Source organism: Salmo salar, chromosome ssa24, assembly GCF_905237065.1.
Source record: "Salmo salar chromosome ssa24, Ssal_v3.1, whole genome shotgun sequence".
NCBI lineage: Eukaryota > Metazoa > Chordata > Actinopteri > Salmoniformes > Salmonidae > Salmo > Salmo salar.
The window spans coordinates 36,775,180-36,793,723 of record NC_059465.1 but is presented as its reverse complement, the minus strand read 5'-3'; the positions used below and the strand labels follow the sequence as shown (position 1 = coordinate 36,793,723).

At 41.8% G+C, this 18,544-nt stretch overlaps 1 protein-coding gene across 4 annotated transcripts in view; it reads right to left on the bottom strand.

Moving 5' to 3' along the window:
- LOC106585847 (semaphorin-6A) overlaps positions 1 to 18,125 on the bottom strand; it is a 107,530-nt gene extending 89,405 nt beyond the window's left edge. For all 4 annotated transcript variants that reach the window (XM_014172532.2, XM_014172534.2, XM_014172533.2 and 1 more), the window contains exon 1: positions 17,731 to 18,125. The gene's annotated coding sequence lies outside the window, so the exon portion shown is untranslated. The remainder of the gene's footprint in view (positions 1 to 17,730) is intronic.
- Positions 18,126 to 18,544: the final 419 nt, after the last annotated feature.

Genomic DNA, 18,544 nt, shown 5'->3' with positions numbered 1-18,544 from the left:
TTCTTTCCCTCGCTTCTTTAACCTCTGGCCAGATAGTTCAGACTGACCATTGGCTTAAACTAGGGTCTGGAATGCAGGCCAAATCTGGACATGAGGTCTCTTCCACCAGAGCTGGCTTCGCACTGTGGAAATGTCGCTGGTACTGTCGCTAGGCTAACTCTCCTGCCAGTGGAATCACCTAAAACGATGCCACACTCCAGGCCTTTGTGTACCACTCTGAGGGAAATAAACCTCTGTAAAAGTCATTACAGAAACATTCTCCTCTCCCTTCCAAATCACTAACAAGTAAAAACACTCGGTGAGAAAGTGTTTTCTTCACGGTAAGTGATGCACATACGGTTTAGTTATTCATAATCAACAGTGCTCAGGCAGGCTATTTAATGCACCATTGGTCAGTCAGTGAGCATTTTATCCTAGTTTTAGTCAACACGCCAGAGAAATACCATCCAGAATATAAAGAGAGAGAGTTATGCAGATTCAGAGTGCATACAATTCAACATTATCAAATGATCAAACTCAACAGAGTTCTTGAGTAAAAAAGTTGAGAAGGCCACATGAAGTTGAGGGTGTAATTTAAACGTTTTGGCCATGATTCACATGTAATATGAAGGTGAAACCGCTACTTTGTGGGTCCCCACAGTCAGAGCTGGCTGCCATACATCAATGACTCAATGTTCCCACAACATAGGAAGTTCATGGGTGCCTTAAAATAGCTACAGAGATTGGGTGCCGCTAAACCAAATAATGGAAAACCTGGTATCACCGGTCGCCATCTTTGATTACAGGCCACCTCCTGGTTGAGACAGATGGAAGGAGGAGGACTGCCAGTCTTCCTGTGGCCTTCCACCTTGCATTTTAGTTGGTCTCTGCAGCCATTACAGAATAGCTTTAATCTGACATAGACATCTCCCATAGACATATACAACTACGACAACCATCCACTTTGGACTCAGTGTTATAAACAAAACCTAATGGGGTTACTCAGTGTTCTCGGTTTCAGGAAAATATGACTTAATAACATTGATTAGGAAATCTCACATAAACAGCTGATGTCTCCCTTGATGAGGAACACACACTCATTTACAACGCTTTTATAAAGGCACAAAAAAAGGCATTCTCAAATGTTCCTCAATCCCGTCATTGTAATGGCTACTGTGTACAGTAAATAGGAACTCAACAGAAATGTAATTATAATGATGATAATTCTTGACACGTTCCTCATTAAAAGAGGGAAGTTCAGTGGAAGCCATCTCTTGTTCTGTGTTTACCAATAAAATAATGGGTTTTATATGAACTAGAAATGTCAGTGAAGCGTGGGCTATAATGAAGTATCCTCGTCCTTTCTCCTCTCTACCCTTCAACCTCTATGGTCAATTAAGCCACCTACAGATGTAGGATCTTAATTTGACCACCCTGTTGCAGGATAACTTTCCTGCAATGCAGGACATTTAAAACTTGTAGTGTATTTGAAAGTTTAAAAAATGCTTCTGAAGTTTGTAATTTCCAATTTGAAATTTTCAGACTTGATTTTCCCTTATGAAAAATGTATCAACCCCTACAAAATGTCCATTAATTATTATTTTCCTGCTGAAGCAAACTGGCTCAAATTAAGATCCTACATCCGTAAACAGTACAGGCTGTCACATTCCATCCAGAAGCATACAATGAATGACTACTTTATTCATTAAAACAACTCTGTTTGAGAAACAAGTTCGGAAACGATTACCATATGAAAACTGCAGAATAATGTATAACCTTGACAAATCTCCACTGGGCCAAAACTGTCAGTACTCAAGCCCTGTTATTTGAAGTGTACAATGAGTGCCCTGCCTCTGTATGAGCAGGATGCAAGCACAATTACTTCACAGGGGGCACACACACAGACACACACACAGAGATATGCACACGCGCATACGTACACTCAGGAGCCTCATACACACACACACACACAGAATTAACTACCTACCATACAGCACACTGAGAGGCCAGGCAACAGCAAAGAGATAAATGTCTCTTTATGTAACAATGCCATTCCTTTTCCTCACTAGAAGACATACAGGTGAATGCAATACCACGACCTAGTTCAGATTCTCTATCATATCAGTTCTCTGACACAATGATCCACCACATTACACCAAACAGCATCCATATTGACTGAAACTGAACACAGGAAATATCATGTGGTTGGCCCTATACATAACACAGGTCTATTTGTCTTATCTATTCATTTCATCTGTTTTGGGCAGAAGTTTGCTGAAGGTTATTGTGATCAACTTCTAGTTTACATCCCGGCCTATGAAACCCTAACTCTAACCCTAACCCTAACTCTAACCCTAACTCTAACCCTAACTCTAACCCTAACCCTATGGGGCAGGTGGAAACACAATCTGTTGACAACTGTAATCAGTTCTAGTCCCATTGGCAAAAACATGTTCATCATGTCCCATATATGGATACACCATTTCCAATACTGCATGCATGTGATAGTCCAGCAGCGTTTATGGACGTCATGAGGCCTGAGGTCTAGCAGACATATGACTCCAACAACACAAAGGAAACATGACCACTGTCTTCCACAGGATCAGACACTTTTCTGACCACTAGGATATCTGGCCCCCAGCACATGTCCCAGCAGATAATTTATACCCCATTCCCTACCCATTAGATACCAGAGCCCTTGCTCACAAACCCAGCCCATACCCTACCCATTAGATACCAGAGCCCTGGCTCACAAACCCAGCCCATGCCCTACCCATTAGATACCAGAGCCCTGGCTCACAAACCCAGCCCATGCCCTACCCATTAGATACCAGAGCCCTGGCTCACAAACCCAGCCCAGCCCATACCCATTAGATACCAGAGCCCTGGATCACAAACCCAGCCCATACCCTACCCATTAGATACCAGAGCCCTGGCTCACAAACCCAGCCCAGCCCATACCCATTAGATACCAGAGCCCTGGCTCACAAACCCAGCCCATACCCTACCCATTAGATACCAGAGCCCTGGATCACAAACCCAGCCCATACCCTACCCATTAGATACCAGAACCCTGGATCACAAACCCAGCCCATACCCTACCCATTAGATACCAGAGCCCTGGCTCACAAACCCAGCCCATGCCCTACCCATTAGATACCAGAGCCCTGGATCACAAACCCAGCCCATACCCTACCCATTAGATACCAGAGCCCTGGATCACAAACCCAGCCCATACCCTACCCATTAGATACCAGAGCCCTGGATCACAAACCCAGCCCATACCCTACCCATTAGATACCAGAGCCCTGGCTCACAAACCCAGCCCAGCCCATACCCTACCCATTAGATACCAGAGCCCTGGCTCACAAACCCAGCCCAGCCCATACCCTACCCATTAGATACCAGAACCCTGGCTCACAAACCCAGCCCATACCCTACACATTAGATACCAGAGCCCTGGATCACAAACCCAGCCCATGCCCTACCCATTAGATACCAGAGCCCTGGCTCACAAACCCAGCCCATACCCTACCCATTAGATACCAGAGCCCTGGCTCACAAACCCAGCCCATACCCTACCCATTAGATACCAGAGCCCTGGCTCACAAACCCAGCCCATGCCCTACCCATTAGATACCAGAGCCCTGGATCACAAACCCAGCCCATACCCTACCCATTAGATACCAGAGCCCTGGCTCACAAACCCAGCCCATACCCTACCCATTAGATACCAGAGCCCTGGATCACAAACCCAGCCCATACCCTACACATTAGATACCAGAACCCTGGATCACAAACCCAGCCCATACCCTACCCATTAGATACCAGAACCCTGGCTCACAAACCCAGCCCATACCCTACCCATTAGATACCAGAGCCCTGGCTCACAAACCCAGCCCAGCCCATACCCTACCCATTAGATACCAGAACCCTGGCTCACAAACCCAGCCCATACCCTACCCATTAGATACCAGAGCCCTGGCTCACAAACCCAGCCCATACCCTACCCATTAGATACCAGAACCCTGGATCACAAACCCAGCCCATACCCTACCCATTAGATACCAGAGCCCTGGCTCACAAACCCAGCCTATACCCTACCCATTAGATACCAGAGCCCTGGCTCACAAACCCAGCCCATGCCCTACCCATTAGATACCAGAGCCCTGGATCACAAACCCAGCCCATACCCTACCCATTAGATACCAGAGCCCTGGCTCACAAACCCAGCCCATACCCTACCCATTAGATACCAGAACCCTGGCTCACAAACCCAGCCCATACCCTACCCATTAGATACCAGAGCCCTGGATCACAAACCCAGCCCATACCCTACCCATTAGATACCAGAGCCCTGGCTCACAAACCCAGCCCATACCCTACCCATTAGATACCAGAACCCTGGCTCACAAACCCAGCCCATACCCTACCCATTAGATACCAGAGCCCTGGCTCACAAACCCAGCCCATACCCTACCCATTAGATACCAGAGCCCTGGCTCACAAACCCAGCCCATACCCTACCCATTAGATACCAGAGCCCTGGCTCACAAACCCAGCCCATACCCTACACATTAGATACCAGAACCCTGGCTCACAAACCCAGCCCATACCCTACCCATTAGATACCAGAGCCCTGGATCACAAACCCAGCCCATACCCTACCCATTAGATACCAGAGCCCTGGCTCACAAACCCAGCCCATGCCCTACACCACCCAGAGGGCACTTTAACACAACAGCAACAACTGTTTTATAACTGGGTTCGTTATCTTAAGTTTCAACCATCACAATGCCATAAAAGCCTTGTGTTGTCACTGGCTTTATTTGGCATCTAGTTGAACTTGAGAGCCCAACTCTAGAAACTAAGGATGGAGTTCTATATCCATGTAATCCAATACAAAGATACAGGTACATTTATTTTTTGATTAGTATTTTCAAGTAAAACTTGAGGTTGCTTTTCAATTGTATGTTAGGCTTTCTTTTCCTAACTCAAGTCTTCTGTATAATGATCTGCTCTTGGGCCTATTTCAATGTTATAGTCTTCTTGGGCAAGGCCGTTCTCATGACAACCCACACGACGATGAAAAAAACATAATTGTCCATTTGAACAACTCATGAGTTCCTAGGTCAAAGCTTTTGGCTCTGGGAGAGTGAGAAGGCACAGGACAAACAGGGCTATTAATGCTTTCATTGATTAGTGTCTCAGTGTCGGCTCAATAACCTCCCAGATGTAATACAATGCATCCAAGTGAATAAATAATCATTACTAATGGCTATAAAAAGCACCCTGGATTCTACTAACATTCTATTGGGAACAATCAATATTCCTCCAACCGCAGTACATATGCCTCCTACCTACACAAATTACTCATCATACAAAAGAAATGTGCAAGACTAGCCACCTCCTCTAATTACCTGGCTCCATCTGCACCTTTGTTTAAGAAACTCAATATCTTGTCTATTTACGACGTTAATGTACAGCAATTATGCATTTTCATCTACAAATACTCCTTCCTCCCAGATGGTTTACTTAAACCCTTCAATGGATTCTTCCAGCTTAATTCTGAAATCCATCTACACTACTGGTCAAAAGTTTTAGAACACCTACTCACTCAAGGGTTTTTCTTTATTTTCTACATTGAAGGATATTAGAGAAACATCAAAACTATGAAATATCACATATGGAATCATGTAGTAACCAAAAAAGTGTTAAATATATTTTATATTTGAGATTCTTCCTGGCTTTCCACCCTTTGCCTTAAGGACAGCTTAGAACACTCTTGACATTCTCTCAACCAGCTTCACCTGGAATGCTTTTCCGACCATCTTGAAGGAGTTCCCACATATGCTGAGCACTTGTTGGCTTCTTTTCCTTCACTCTGCGGTCCAACTCATCCCAAACCATCTCAATTTGGTTGAGGTCGGGGGATTGTGGAGGCCAGGACCCCTGATACAACACTCCATCACTCTCCTTCTTGGTAAAATAGCCCTTACACAGCCTGGAGGTGTGTTGGGTAATTGTCCTGTTGAAAAACAAATTATAGTTCCACGGCGTATGGCTGCAGAATGCTGTGGTACAGTAGCCATGCTGGTTAAGTGTGTCTTGAATTCTAAATAAATCACAGACAGTATCACCAGCAAAGCACCCCCACACCATCACACCTCCTCCTCCATGCTTTACAATGGGAAATACACATGCGGACATCCGTGCACCCATACGGCGTCTCACAAAGACACGCCGGTTGGAACCAAAAATCTCCAATTTGGACTCCAGACTAAAGAACAAATTTCCACCGGTCTAATGTTAATTGCTCGTGTTTCTTGGCCTAAGCAGGTCTCTTACATTTACATTTACATTTTAGTAATTTAGCAGACACTCTTATCCAGAGCGACTTACAGTAGTGAATGCATACATTTCATTTCATTTCATGCACTCTTCTTCTTATTGGTGTCCTTTATTAGTGGTTTCTTTGCAGCAATTTGACCATGAAGGCCTGATTCACACAGTCTCCTCTGAACAGTTGATGTTGAGATATGTCTGTTACTTGAACTCTGTGAAGCATTTATTTGGGCTGCAATTTTTGAGGCTGGTAACTCTAATGAACTTATCTTCTGCAGCAGAGGTAACTCTGGGTCTTCCATTCCTGTGGCGGTCCTCATGAGAGCCAGTTTCATCATAGCGCTTGATGGTTTTTGCGACTGCACTTGAAGAAACTTAAAAAGTTATTGGAATTTTCCGTATTGACTGACCTTCATGTCTTAAAGTAATGATGGACTGTCGTTTCTCTTTGCTTATTTGAGCTGTTCTTGCCATAATATGGACTTGGTCTTTTACCAAATAGGGCTATCTTCTGTATACCACCCCTACCTTGTCACAACACAACTGATTGGCTCAAACGCATTAAGGAAAGAAATTCCACAAATTAACTTTTAAGAAGGCACACCTGTTAATTGAAATGCAATTCAGGTGACTACCTCATGAAGCTGGTTGAGAGAATGCCAAGAGTGTGCAAAGCTGTCATCAAGGCAAAGGGTGGCTACTTTGAAGAATCTCAAATATATTTTGATTTGTTTAACACTTTTTTTGGTTACTACATGATTCCATATGTGTTATTTTATCGTTTTGATGTCTTCACTATTTTTCTACAATGTATAAAATAGTAAAAATAAAGAAAAACCCTGGAATGAGTAGGTGTTCTAAACCTTTTCACCGGTAGTGTATATAACTGTCACGACTTCCGCCGAAGTCGGTTCCTCTCCTTGTTCGGGCGGCGATCGACGTCACCGGCCTTCTAGCCATCGCCGATCCACTTTTCATTTTCCATTTGTTTTGTCTTTGTCTTACACACCTGGTTTCAATTCCCCAATTACTTGTTCATTATTTAACCCTCTGTTCCCCATGTTTGTTTGTGAGTAATTGTTTGTATGTAAGACGGTCCGTTATGTGGGACGCTTTATTGTATTATATTTGTCTATTTTGAGTAAATTACGTTTATTTATTCATATCTGCTGTCCTGCGCCTGACTCCTCTACACAAGCTACACACAGACCTCATTACAATAACACAAGACACTGTGATAACCTTCACCCTCCCCACTGCTGCATCTCACATAGTCTCTATCAGATACAGAGGTACCATACTCTGGAATTCTTATCTTCACATTGCCAAAACTTCATCATCCCTAAATAACTTCAAGCGAAGACTGAGGGTCAGACTGTCAATAATCTCCTCCATGGAGACTAACTCTCCCACACACATATGCACACAAACATTTAAACAAAACAAATACTTTGTGATTACTGATCAATTCATTTATACATTTATAATTTGTAGGTTTTGTTATCTGTTTTAACAAACCTTTTTTATTTTTGTACTGATTGTAAAGCCAGCCCTTGGGCTTACAACCTCATTTTTTTAAATCTGTATTGTTGTTTATCACTTGTTTTCTTTGGTGCAAATAAATGTAACTAAACAAAACTAAATGAAACTTAAACAAGCTCTTTTCAATTTCAATATAGTGGCAAGGAGAGTTAGAGACTAAAACTGTGTGGAAATACTAGAGGCACGCGTCGTTCACACTTCCATTCAGGAAATATTGTAGACCGATGCAGAGGTAGTATTTACTCTAGCAATTAGTCCAGCATTACAGCCATGGAAATTACCGTGATGCAGTAATAACTGTCTACACTGCCTTAGGGGAAAGCAATGAGCACTCAAATAGAAAGTCACGTCTTATTATACTCATGGTGGAGGTGAGACATATGGGGTCCTGTAATTAGACTGGTTGTTACTCTCCAACAAACACAACCATTCCTAAGAGATACTGTATCTGATTTTCCTGAGAGATACTGTATCTGATTTTCCTGAGAGATACTGTATCTGATTTTCCTGAGAGATACTGTATCTGATTTTCCTGAGAGATACTGTATCTGATTTTCCTGAGAGATACTGTATCTGATTTTCCTAAGAGATACTGTATCTGATTTTCCTGAGAGATACTGTATCTGATTTTCCTGAGAGATACTGTATCTGATTTTCCTGAGAGATACTGTATCTGATTTTCCTGAGAGATACTGTATCTGATTTTCCTGAGAGATACTGTATCTGATTTTCCTGAGAGATACTGTATCTGATTTTCCTAAGAGATACTGTATCTGATTTTCCTAAGAGATACTGTATCTGATTTTCCTGAGAGATACTGTATCTGATTTTCCTGAGAGATACTGTATCTGATTTTCCTGAGAGATACTGTATCTGATTTTCCTGAGAGATACTGTATCTGATTTTCCTGAGAGATACTGTATCTGATTTTCCTGAGAGATACTGTATCTGATTTTCCTAAGAGATACTGTATCTGATTTTCCTGAGAGATACTGTATCTGATTTTCCTGAGAGATACTGTATCTGATTTTCCTAAGAGATACTGTATCTGATTTTCCTGAGAGATACTGTATCTGATTTTCCTAAGAGATACTGTATCTGATTTTCCTAAGAGATACTGTATCTGATTTTCCTGAGAGATACTGTATCTGATTTTCCTGAGAGATACTGTATCTGATTTTCCTGAGAGATACTGTATCTGATTTTCCTGAGAGATACTGTATCTGATTTTCCTAAGAGATACTGTATCTGATTTTCCTGAGAGATACTGTATCTGATTTTCCTGAGAGATACTGTATCTGATTTTCCTGAGAGATACTGTATCTGATTTTCCTAAGAGATACTGTATCTGATTTTCCTGAGAGATACTGTATCTGATTTTCCTGAGAGATACTGTATCTGATTTTCCTGAGAGATACTGTATCTGATTTTCCTGAGAGATACTGTATCTGATTTTCCTGAGAGATACTGTATCTGATTTTCCTGAGATACAGTAGCTACATCTAGGTGAGACTTCTAGGATGATACTAGTTATAAAGCAGATGACTTCCAGAAAATAATGAGAAGGAGCATCAAACTATTGGAAATCAGTAACTCAATTAATCTCCACTTTCATGGAATGACATGGCGTGACAATATGGCCAACTCTTACACCAATCATTGGCTAATTACTTCAATGATCAAAACAATATTTTGGAAGTGAAAACCTTGATTCAACATCACGTCACCTTAAATACAGTGTCCGTTATCTTTGACCATTCACTTACCAATGTCTCAGCCACAGTCATGAGCAGCCAGCCTGTGGAACACAAGGCCACATTAAGCCATTCACCTGTTAGCGTGAGAAATTAGTGACTGCACAACGACACCACTATTTAACAGCAACAACCCACCTTATCTGCAGAGGCTGCATGAAATGGTGTTTGCTTTAGATAACATCTCCCTATATGAACCATGCAGGGGAATTTAGCTAGCTAGCTAGCTGGCACTGGGACACAAACCCAGTATGGACGCAGGCAGGCTGCACCTCAGAGGGACATAAACCCTCACAGCACCCTGAAGGGAGTGGTAGAGAGAGGTACTGTTCTCCAGAAACAACAATACAAGAGGATTCTTCTCTTATGTAGGTCAGATGATGAACGGGAGCTGTGCTGCGGTGCCTGGAGATCATCTCCTCCCTTCCTCTCTGGTTACCTTGAATTAGCTCAACATGCAATAATCAGCTGACAGGGGAGCCCGCCGTAACCTAAGAGAGGGTGACTAATGAATTGCTGATGGTAATTTTTCCTAATTCACTAGCTACTTAAAATGGACTGTCGTTGAGGAACGTGTTTGAACTGTTATATGAACAGCATGGGGAAGAAAACAAATGACAGAATGCTCGGTCTACCAGATTATCCAACTGTTTCTGAAGTCAAACCATATTCCCTCTGACTGCTACATCAGTAGACTACCCACAGGGCCATGCATCTTAATACTGTCTCCAAACCCAATTAAATCAGCTAGCGTTGAATTGTCTTAGCAGCATTATCAATAAAGAGCAGATTTGTCAGTTGTACACAGGCTGTAAAGACATGAATGAAACGTGCAGCGCGACTAATAAAATCAGAATTGAGACAATGAACACATCACTATGTATGAAGCAATACAGCATCCGCTGCCATACATTTAATCAGGGCTGGCCACGGAACCTAGCTGTTCCTCTCTTGGATGAGTGAAACGTGAGCGAGGGCATTGTGTGGCCTCTGTGAGAGTGATGATAAGTGTTCCCAGCCCACCGCTCCACATGAGATGACGGACAGGCAGGAACTAGTGCTGAAACACTGGGGGCCTTGTGGTCGTGTGCTTCTACTATCAGTCACATGACCACGCCACATGGCTGCAATTTGTTCACTAGATATGTCATAAATGTACAGACAGAGGTATTACTGTTCACTTTTTTGTCCTGATTGGAGGGGGGTTCAGGTGGTTCTCTTAATGTAGTCTACCAACAACTGTGCCCTAGTAGTAAGACCCGTTTTTCCCCCAGATTTGAGGGATGGTGAATACATTTCTTTGTGGTGAATATTTTTTATTGTATGTCTTTAGTAACATTCTTTAGAGTTAATGAAAAATCTATTTGTCAATTAGGTTTACAAATGTATCTTTACATAAGGACAGGCTGCTGTAGAACCATGTAGTCCAATTGTACAACTGGTAAATTGCTGAGATTGCTTTCATATGGGTAAACTTAGAAATGTGGAAATACCTCATAAAGCACTATTGCAAATACTCTGTCATCGTCTGAAAGTTGACATGACTTGGGAGGGCATTACAAATGACATCTGATGTATTAAATAACACTTACTAACCACGGGTGTGCTTTGATAAGCTTTTGAGATAGACCTGACCTTTGGGAGTAACATCAATCACATATCACTTTACACAAGGTGCATTTCTCCACACAAATATCAATACCTACAATAGACGGGTGGGGTTATTTAACCGTGGAGCAGAACTGGCGGTTTGGCTTAGAATCAAAGGATTAATGTCAACATATAAACTATATTTCCTTTCCAAACTGTATTGAAAACAAATACATTTGCACAATGAGCACTTGTTGACTCTTAAATACATTGTTACAGTTGTTGGTTAGCTAGCTAGCAAATGTTTTGCAATATTAGCACTGACATGACATCAGTCAAAACACCTCAAAACAAGACATGATATCAATAACAAGATCCAATGAGCTGAAATGAGCCACCTGCGATTCCCAACATGGCAGCTTCTTGTCATTGTTGGTACCTATGTGATCGTCCAGAATGAGAACACACTTCTGCCCCATCGATGCGCGAACATCCTTTTCATTATGTTGTCAGCTAACCCTTCTAGAGTCCAGCAGCCCTGCACCCACACCAGTCACCTGCACTGGGGAATGATAACAAGATGATGTCACTGAGTCTACAATCATATCACTTCAAAGCCATAAAACATCTAAATGGGTAAGTTGAGCAAACAGCCCATTTCTCCATTGTAAACCCATGGTATGACTCCCTCCAGAAAGGTCACTCAGATGAGAGAATTGCAGCGTCTAAATCCCACTAGGCTTGGATTTCAGCCCAATGGCACTTACAATGACAAGGTTCTTTCTTCTTAATGTGGCCCACATGAAAGGCCATGAAGAAAGTCCCATGATTAGAGACTGATTTTGCCACTAGGCACTAGTTCCGCTGAAAATACCCACTGGCAAGGTGTAATGTGATGAAGCACAGCAACAATATGGCCACATTAAATCATTACAAGGCAGCAGAGTTTACAGACTCCTTTGGGAGGTACAACATGACCAAGAAAGACCATCTTAGAGGAATTCAAAAATAAATGTTCAACACTGATCATCTCAACATACTGATAGAAAAAATACATTTTATTTTGGAAAGTGGTCTCCTCGAAACTCCCCAACATCCACTTTAAAAAAAATAACCAGACAACAACAATCTCTCCGAACACATTCTGTGTAATAGTGGAAGCCAATTCTATCTCTGAGTCACCCATCGTAAACAAAGGACAATAAGGCTTGTTTGGTTTACAGTAGACATAGCTTCAGCCTCTTCAGTGAAGGACACATGATTCCAGGTATGAGCTCTACTGTGAAACCCTCCTTACATTTTATTCCTCCTTCTATAGAGGGAGCATACTGCTTTGAGATGAAATTGTAAACCATTTTGCCTCTTCAAGCACACACCCAGGTAGAGAGGCTGCTCCGAGTGCTGCCCTGCAATCTCTCCTGGCCTTCTCCAGGCACCCCAACACCATCTCAGACCCTGAAACTATGGCAACCGAACAAGAGAGCAGCCTCCATGATTAATAGATGAGAAATGCTGTGCCAATCGCGGTGGGCCTGGGGAGGGGGACAGATGTACGCCCCTCTCTGTGATTCACCGCCACACACCGCGGCACGGAAGGAGGAAAGAGGGCCTTGCGACGCAGGCAACATGCACCCCCGCAACACAGGGTCATGGAACACCCCCTCAACACAGGGTCATGGAACACCCCCGCAACACAGGGTCATGGAACACCCCCTCAACACAGGGTCATGGAACACCCCCTCAACACAGAATCAAGGAACACCCCCTCAACAAAGAGTCATGGAACACCCCCTCAACAAAGAGTCATGGAACACCCCCTCAACAAAGAGTCATGGAACACCCCCTCAACAAAGAGTCATGGAACACCCCCTCAACACAGAGTCAAGGAACACCCCCTCAACAAAGAGTCATGGAACACCCCCTCAACACAGGATCAAGGAACACCCCCTCAACAAAGAGTCATGGAACACCCCCTCAACAAAGAGTCATGGAACACCCCCTCAACAAAGAGTCATGGAACACCCCCTCAACAAAGAGGCATTGAACACCCCCTCAACAAAGAGTCATGGAACACCCCCTCAACAAAGAGGCATTGAACACCCCCTCAACAAAGAGGCATTGAACACCCCCTCAACAAAGAGGCATTGAACACCCACAGGACAGGCTGCTGTAGAACCATGTAGTCCTACATGAGCATCAATGCATACTTCATGGGCAGCCAATGAGCTAACCACAACCGGAAGCAGCCAATGAGCTAACCACAACAGGAAGCAGCCAATGAGCTAACCATAACAGGAAGCAGCCAATGAGCTAACCATAACCGGAAGCCACAGTTGTTCATAATGAGTGTTCACAGCGAGCAGCGTTTGTGACTCATGGCCACATACCTGTATAAGTACAGTACACATTCAGGACATTTAACTATTTACATACCAAAGGCTATGGGATGTCTGGCATCACATTAGACCCTTATCAACACTTGTCTATCTACGACAGTTTCTAGTTTGTTTGCAGACAATAAAACCCCATTGCAGAGACAGGTGGATCATCTCTGATAACGTCTATGATACAAGCAGTTTGGCTACGTCAACTCTCCTCTCATCACAATTTCATTTAATACATTTCCATAAACAAAGTCTTGCCAAAGAGCAACAGTGAACATGCCAACAGACAGTCTGCCAATTCAGCCATTGACTTAAGAGGTTCTGTCCAAAAGCTTCATATTGTATGCCTTTGGCTTTTCTGGCACTAAAAATGCCCTCAATTATGTTAATTTAATGAGTCTAAGGGAAGGGAATTTTACACAAGGCCTACTAATTAAAAAAAATATATAGTGTATTGAGTGCCTGGGGAGTTAACGCAAGGTGAGAAACAGAGGCTAAGCTACAACAGCAACGATGTTAACAAATCAGTACACTTGAAATGAGGCGTAATGTACAGAACAGAATGAACCATATCTCCCACAACCAAATACATTTCATTTAATTCATTATTGTCAGATCAATGGTCAGGTTTTTAATATAACGGGATGCGATTTCACCTTAGAGTGGAGCATTCCCACAAAACATGATGTCATGATATTTGCAATAAGGGGACTGATGAGCGGAAGAAAACCTTCTCTAAATGCCATGCAGCTTCTGAACACCAGCACGCTATTGGTTTCACCTGAGTATGACACCATTCTATTGTGGGGGTGGTTGGAGGATGCTAGGTGTTTATCATTTTCTATCAGCAGGAGGCACACAGAGAGATGCTCATGGAAAATGAGTTTTTGAAGAAAATATCCCCATAGACACACAAAATTTGAATTTTCCATTTAGCAAAAAGGTGAAAGGCGCTAGAGCGAAGACCGGTTAATGTTCACATTGAAACATAGCCTATATCCCATATCTGAGATGTAATTTCCCCACAGGATTATGGTATTAAAATGTATATGATTCTGCTATCAGTGGACTACTAATGGAGGTCGAATAAAATGCAATGAAAGCTGTTTTTTTAAATGATTGAAGCATAATTTACAACTACAATTTTCAATGCTCTAATATACTGTGTGTACACACACACACACAATATATATATATATATATATATATATATATATATCATAAATAAATCACATTTTGATGAGTGTGAGGATTGTAATGCTCTCATACACTCTAATTGATTACAATAAATTCTAAATCACACTGGATGAACATGAATTAAACATGCAATCATAAAAAATGCATAAATACACAATTCTACTCGACCTACCGTATTGACACTGAATTTGAATCAATGATTAACATGGCCTCGCTTTGCGTAATTGAGTGCAATTCATTTCACATAGGCATGCCATTTATCAATTATTCAATACCGAGCACGTCCATCTGTCCTTGACTGACAAATGTAAATACCAACTTACACCCCTGCACAGCGTATACAAGCACACCAGTGTGACAAATCCACATCAGTCACACACAATGCCAACCTCATTGCTATTGTTAGGAAGCTGCAGATCAAATGCTCCACAGAGCATTGCTCCAAACAGTGGTTACCCACAATGCATGCTGATGTTTTGTGTTTCCCCTTTTTTCTGTGTGACAAAAAAAACGATGCTTTCTCCAAAGGTAGTTAGTCACACAGTGACAGGCACACATGTACACATACATCAATGGCAGCATGATCCGCTTTTCATGTATATCTTGTAAACAGTCTAGCATTTATGGCAGGTGTTTCAAAATGGCTCCAGGATTATTGCGCACCACTGTAGCAATACTGGATTGTATTCCACACACGGATAGCCTACCTACAGTACATATCTTCTCTAGTATCTCAACTTAACTGTTAGACCTTATCTCCATGGGCTAGTGAAGAGGATGGAAACGCATCAAATATTTTTTTGTGATTTCATGAAATAATGGATTATATACTTTTTTCCTATCAATGTGTTTTTACAAGACCCTCTCATCTTAAAAGTAATTCCCTCAAATATCACATATTACTGTAAAAAAAATATATATATATATATTTTTGTTCACAGGCTATTCCTCATTGTTTTGATGTTATCAACACACAGGCCATGAAGCATCTATACACACTGAGAAACATCCCTTGACTAGAGTCCCTTTGCAAATACAGCAAGCCAGACGTCTTCAAACTGGTTGAGGAGAGGGAGAAATGGCTGAGAGAGCCGAGGTGTTAGCAGCCCTGGGTGTTGCATGGGGCCTCTGTACTGCACCTAAACACAGCTTCCAGGATATCACTGTAAAAAGTGAGATGGCGCTGTTGTTCATCTGAAGTGCTTTAATTGAATGGTGTGTTCTAACGTTATGTTTTGGTTCATTAAATTTAATGAATGCTTCTAAATTGCTTTCGACACCTCATGCGCATGCTCATTGTATAGCGGTTGGGGCAATGTAACATTGGGGGCAATCAGAAGAGTTAGAGGCATAGCTTATTGGGGGCGTGGCTTTCAGTTTGTTCTTTTTGGCCATCCGTGAGAGTGAATGTCATTCCAGTTAATGTGTTCTGTTGTATTCATTATACAAGATTAAACTTAAGGTTTCCATTGATACAATGATCGTCATTTGGTTACAATATTGTGGTCAATAAATGTGACTGACTGGCTCAAATTGGTCTTATATAGCGAAATTTGAAATGACTAAGCTTGTATTTTATGTGAAGTAGTGACCCGTGACATATGCCTAGTTTCCTGAAATGGGTCACAAATGTGAATGTTTTTTGTAAAAATTGTGTTTGGAGGTATTTAATGTTAATGAACAAACTTTTTTGATTTACAGGGAATTTATTTATTTGCTTGTAACCCAATTTAAGAATTTTGGAAAAGTCAAAGAGAAATTTCAACATGGAGCAAAATGACCAAAAAATGGTTATATGAACATGAAATATTCTGTTATATTTATGTTATGTACTACGTTGAAGTAGTGACCCGTGACATATGTTGCACCAGCCATATCCCTTTCTAAAGGAAATACATTACATGTAAAACATATTTGATAACACATGTGTCCAATGGAGCAATTACAACAGTGACCCGCCCTGAAATGGCCTTTAAAGCCTGGAGTCACTCAACAAACCCTGTGTGGACAATGCTTCACTCCTCTCTCTGTGTGTGTGTGTGTGTGTGTGTGTGTGTGTGTGTGTGTGTGTGTGTGTGTGTGTGTGTGTGTGTGTGTGTGTGTGTGTGGGAGAGAAGTGATGTAACTACAACCATATTACACCAGTTAAGACATTTCAGTCTGAATTGTGGGTAGATAAAAATGAAACGAAATTAATGAAATAGCTACAATTAACTCCACAACCATAAATAATGTATGATTCGTGTTGAAGACAGATAAAGGCCTATACATTGAAATACCGTATTATACCGGAAAGACACAGGTGATATATTCGTTTTGCCAACACTGAACATTGAAATGCCTGTCTGTCTTCTCACACATGAGAATTGCATCTCTACATTACGCTACCATGGAGGGGCCAACAACGAAGGGCAGAGAAATTATCCAAGTAGTTTATAATGCTGAGTCCTGTAGCCTATCAGTTCACAGCACACTAAAAGCAATGGAGAGTTTGTCCCCATAAATGACAGGCGTTGAAATTATAAACGCTTTCATCACCTGGGGAAATTGTCGCAGAGTTGTCTATAATAACATATAGGCTATTTTCTGAAGCTTTGCAAGCACGCAGTAATTCTAAATGCAATGGAATGGACCTGAAACAGCTTGGATAAATACGCGTAAATACGTATTTACGCACAAACATCACATATTTAAATTGGCAAAATAACTATTATCTTTACGAAATAATTATACATTTCCCCAATGAATTGTTATTCATTAACTGCAACAGAAATAAAGAATTATAAAGTTACTGAAGTGACGTATAGTTAGTTACCTTGTTGCAGGCGCCTAGTTGTGCACTTGTCCTAGTAGTGATTGGGAAAACATTATAGCCATAGGTTCCAAATAAATAGGCTACTATTATGCACATACAAAGTTAGAGAATAAAAATACAATACCTTCAGCTCATGAATGGAAATGCCTTGAGGTAAATGTATCGTTCGTCCTTTTATTAATCCATTCAAAATAATGTTCATAAAGCAGCTCAGACAATGATCATTTCGAAAAAACAATGCGAAACGCTACTTTTCTAAACCTCTTGAGATTTTTTTTGTTACATGCCGCGCTTGTAGCCTACACAACTCTTCAAGTCGGAATATCCATCGGAAATCCACTTGAAACCCAGCGGTTTTAAAAACTCCTTTGAGAAAACTGAGCAGGACCAACCTGGCATCCAATAACTAACAATTGAGGATTCCGAACCGTTCGTGGAAAGCGAACTCAGTCCCGCTACAAAAGCTGCAGGTCATCCTATTTCGAGATGAAGCCTTCTTACTAGTGCACAGCGATCCCAGCTGTCACCCGCTACACACAGGGAGGAGCTATACGCCCTAGACTGGAGTGTGCTAGTGAAACAGGATCTTTTGTTTCATGGGTGCCACTTTATGGACGACTGTATTTTTAGAATTTACATTGGTATTCAACGAAAATACACAATTCAAAAAATAAACCACTATAGGCTAAATGACAAAATATAATGATTGTGTGGGCTGTACTATTAGTTTAAAAGAGAAACAACAATATTACAACAAACTGTATTTATTCCATATGGAAAAGTGAACCCTTTCTGGCTCGCACACAAAGTGTCAGAAACAATATTGGGGTGACAATGATGATGCCCACAGTTACGCATTGGTACCCCTATTGCTTTGAGATTTCTGTGGCCAGCCAATGCGAAAGGGAATGAATGCAACCAGGTTCAAAGCCTCTCTT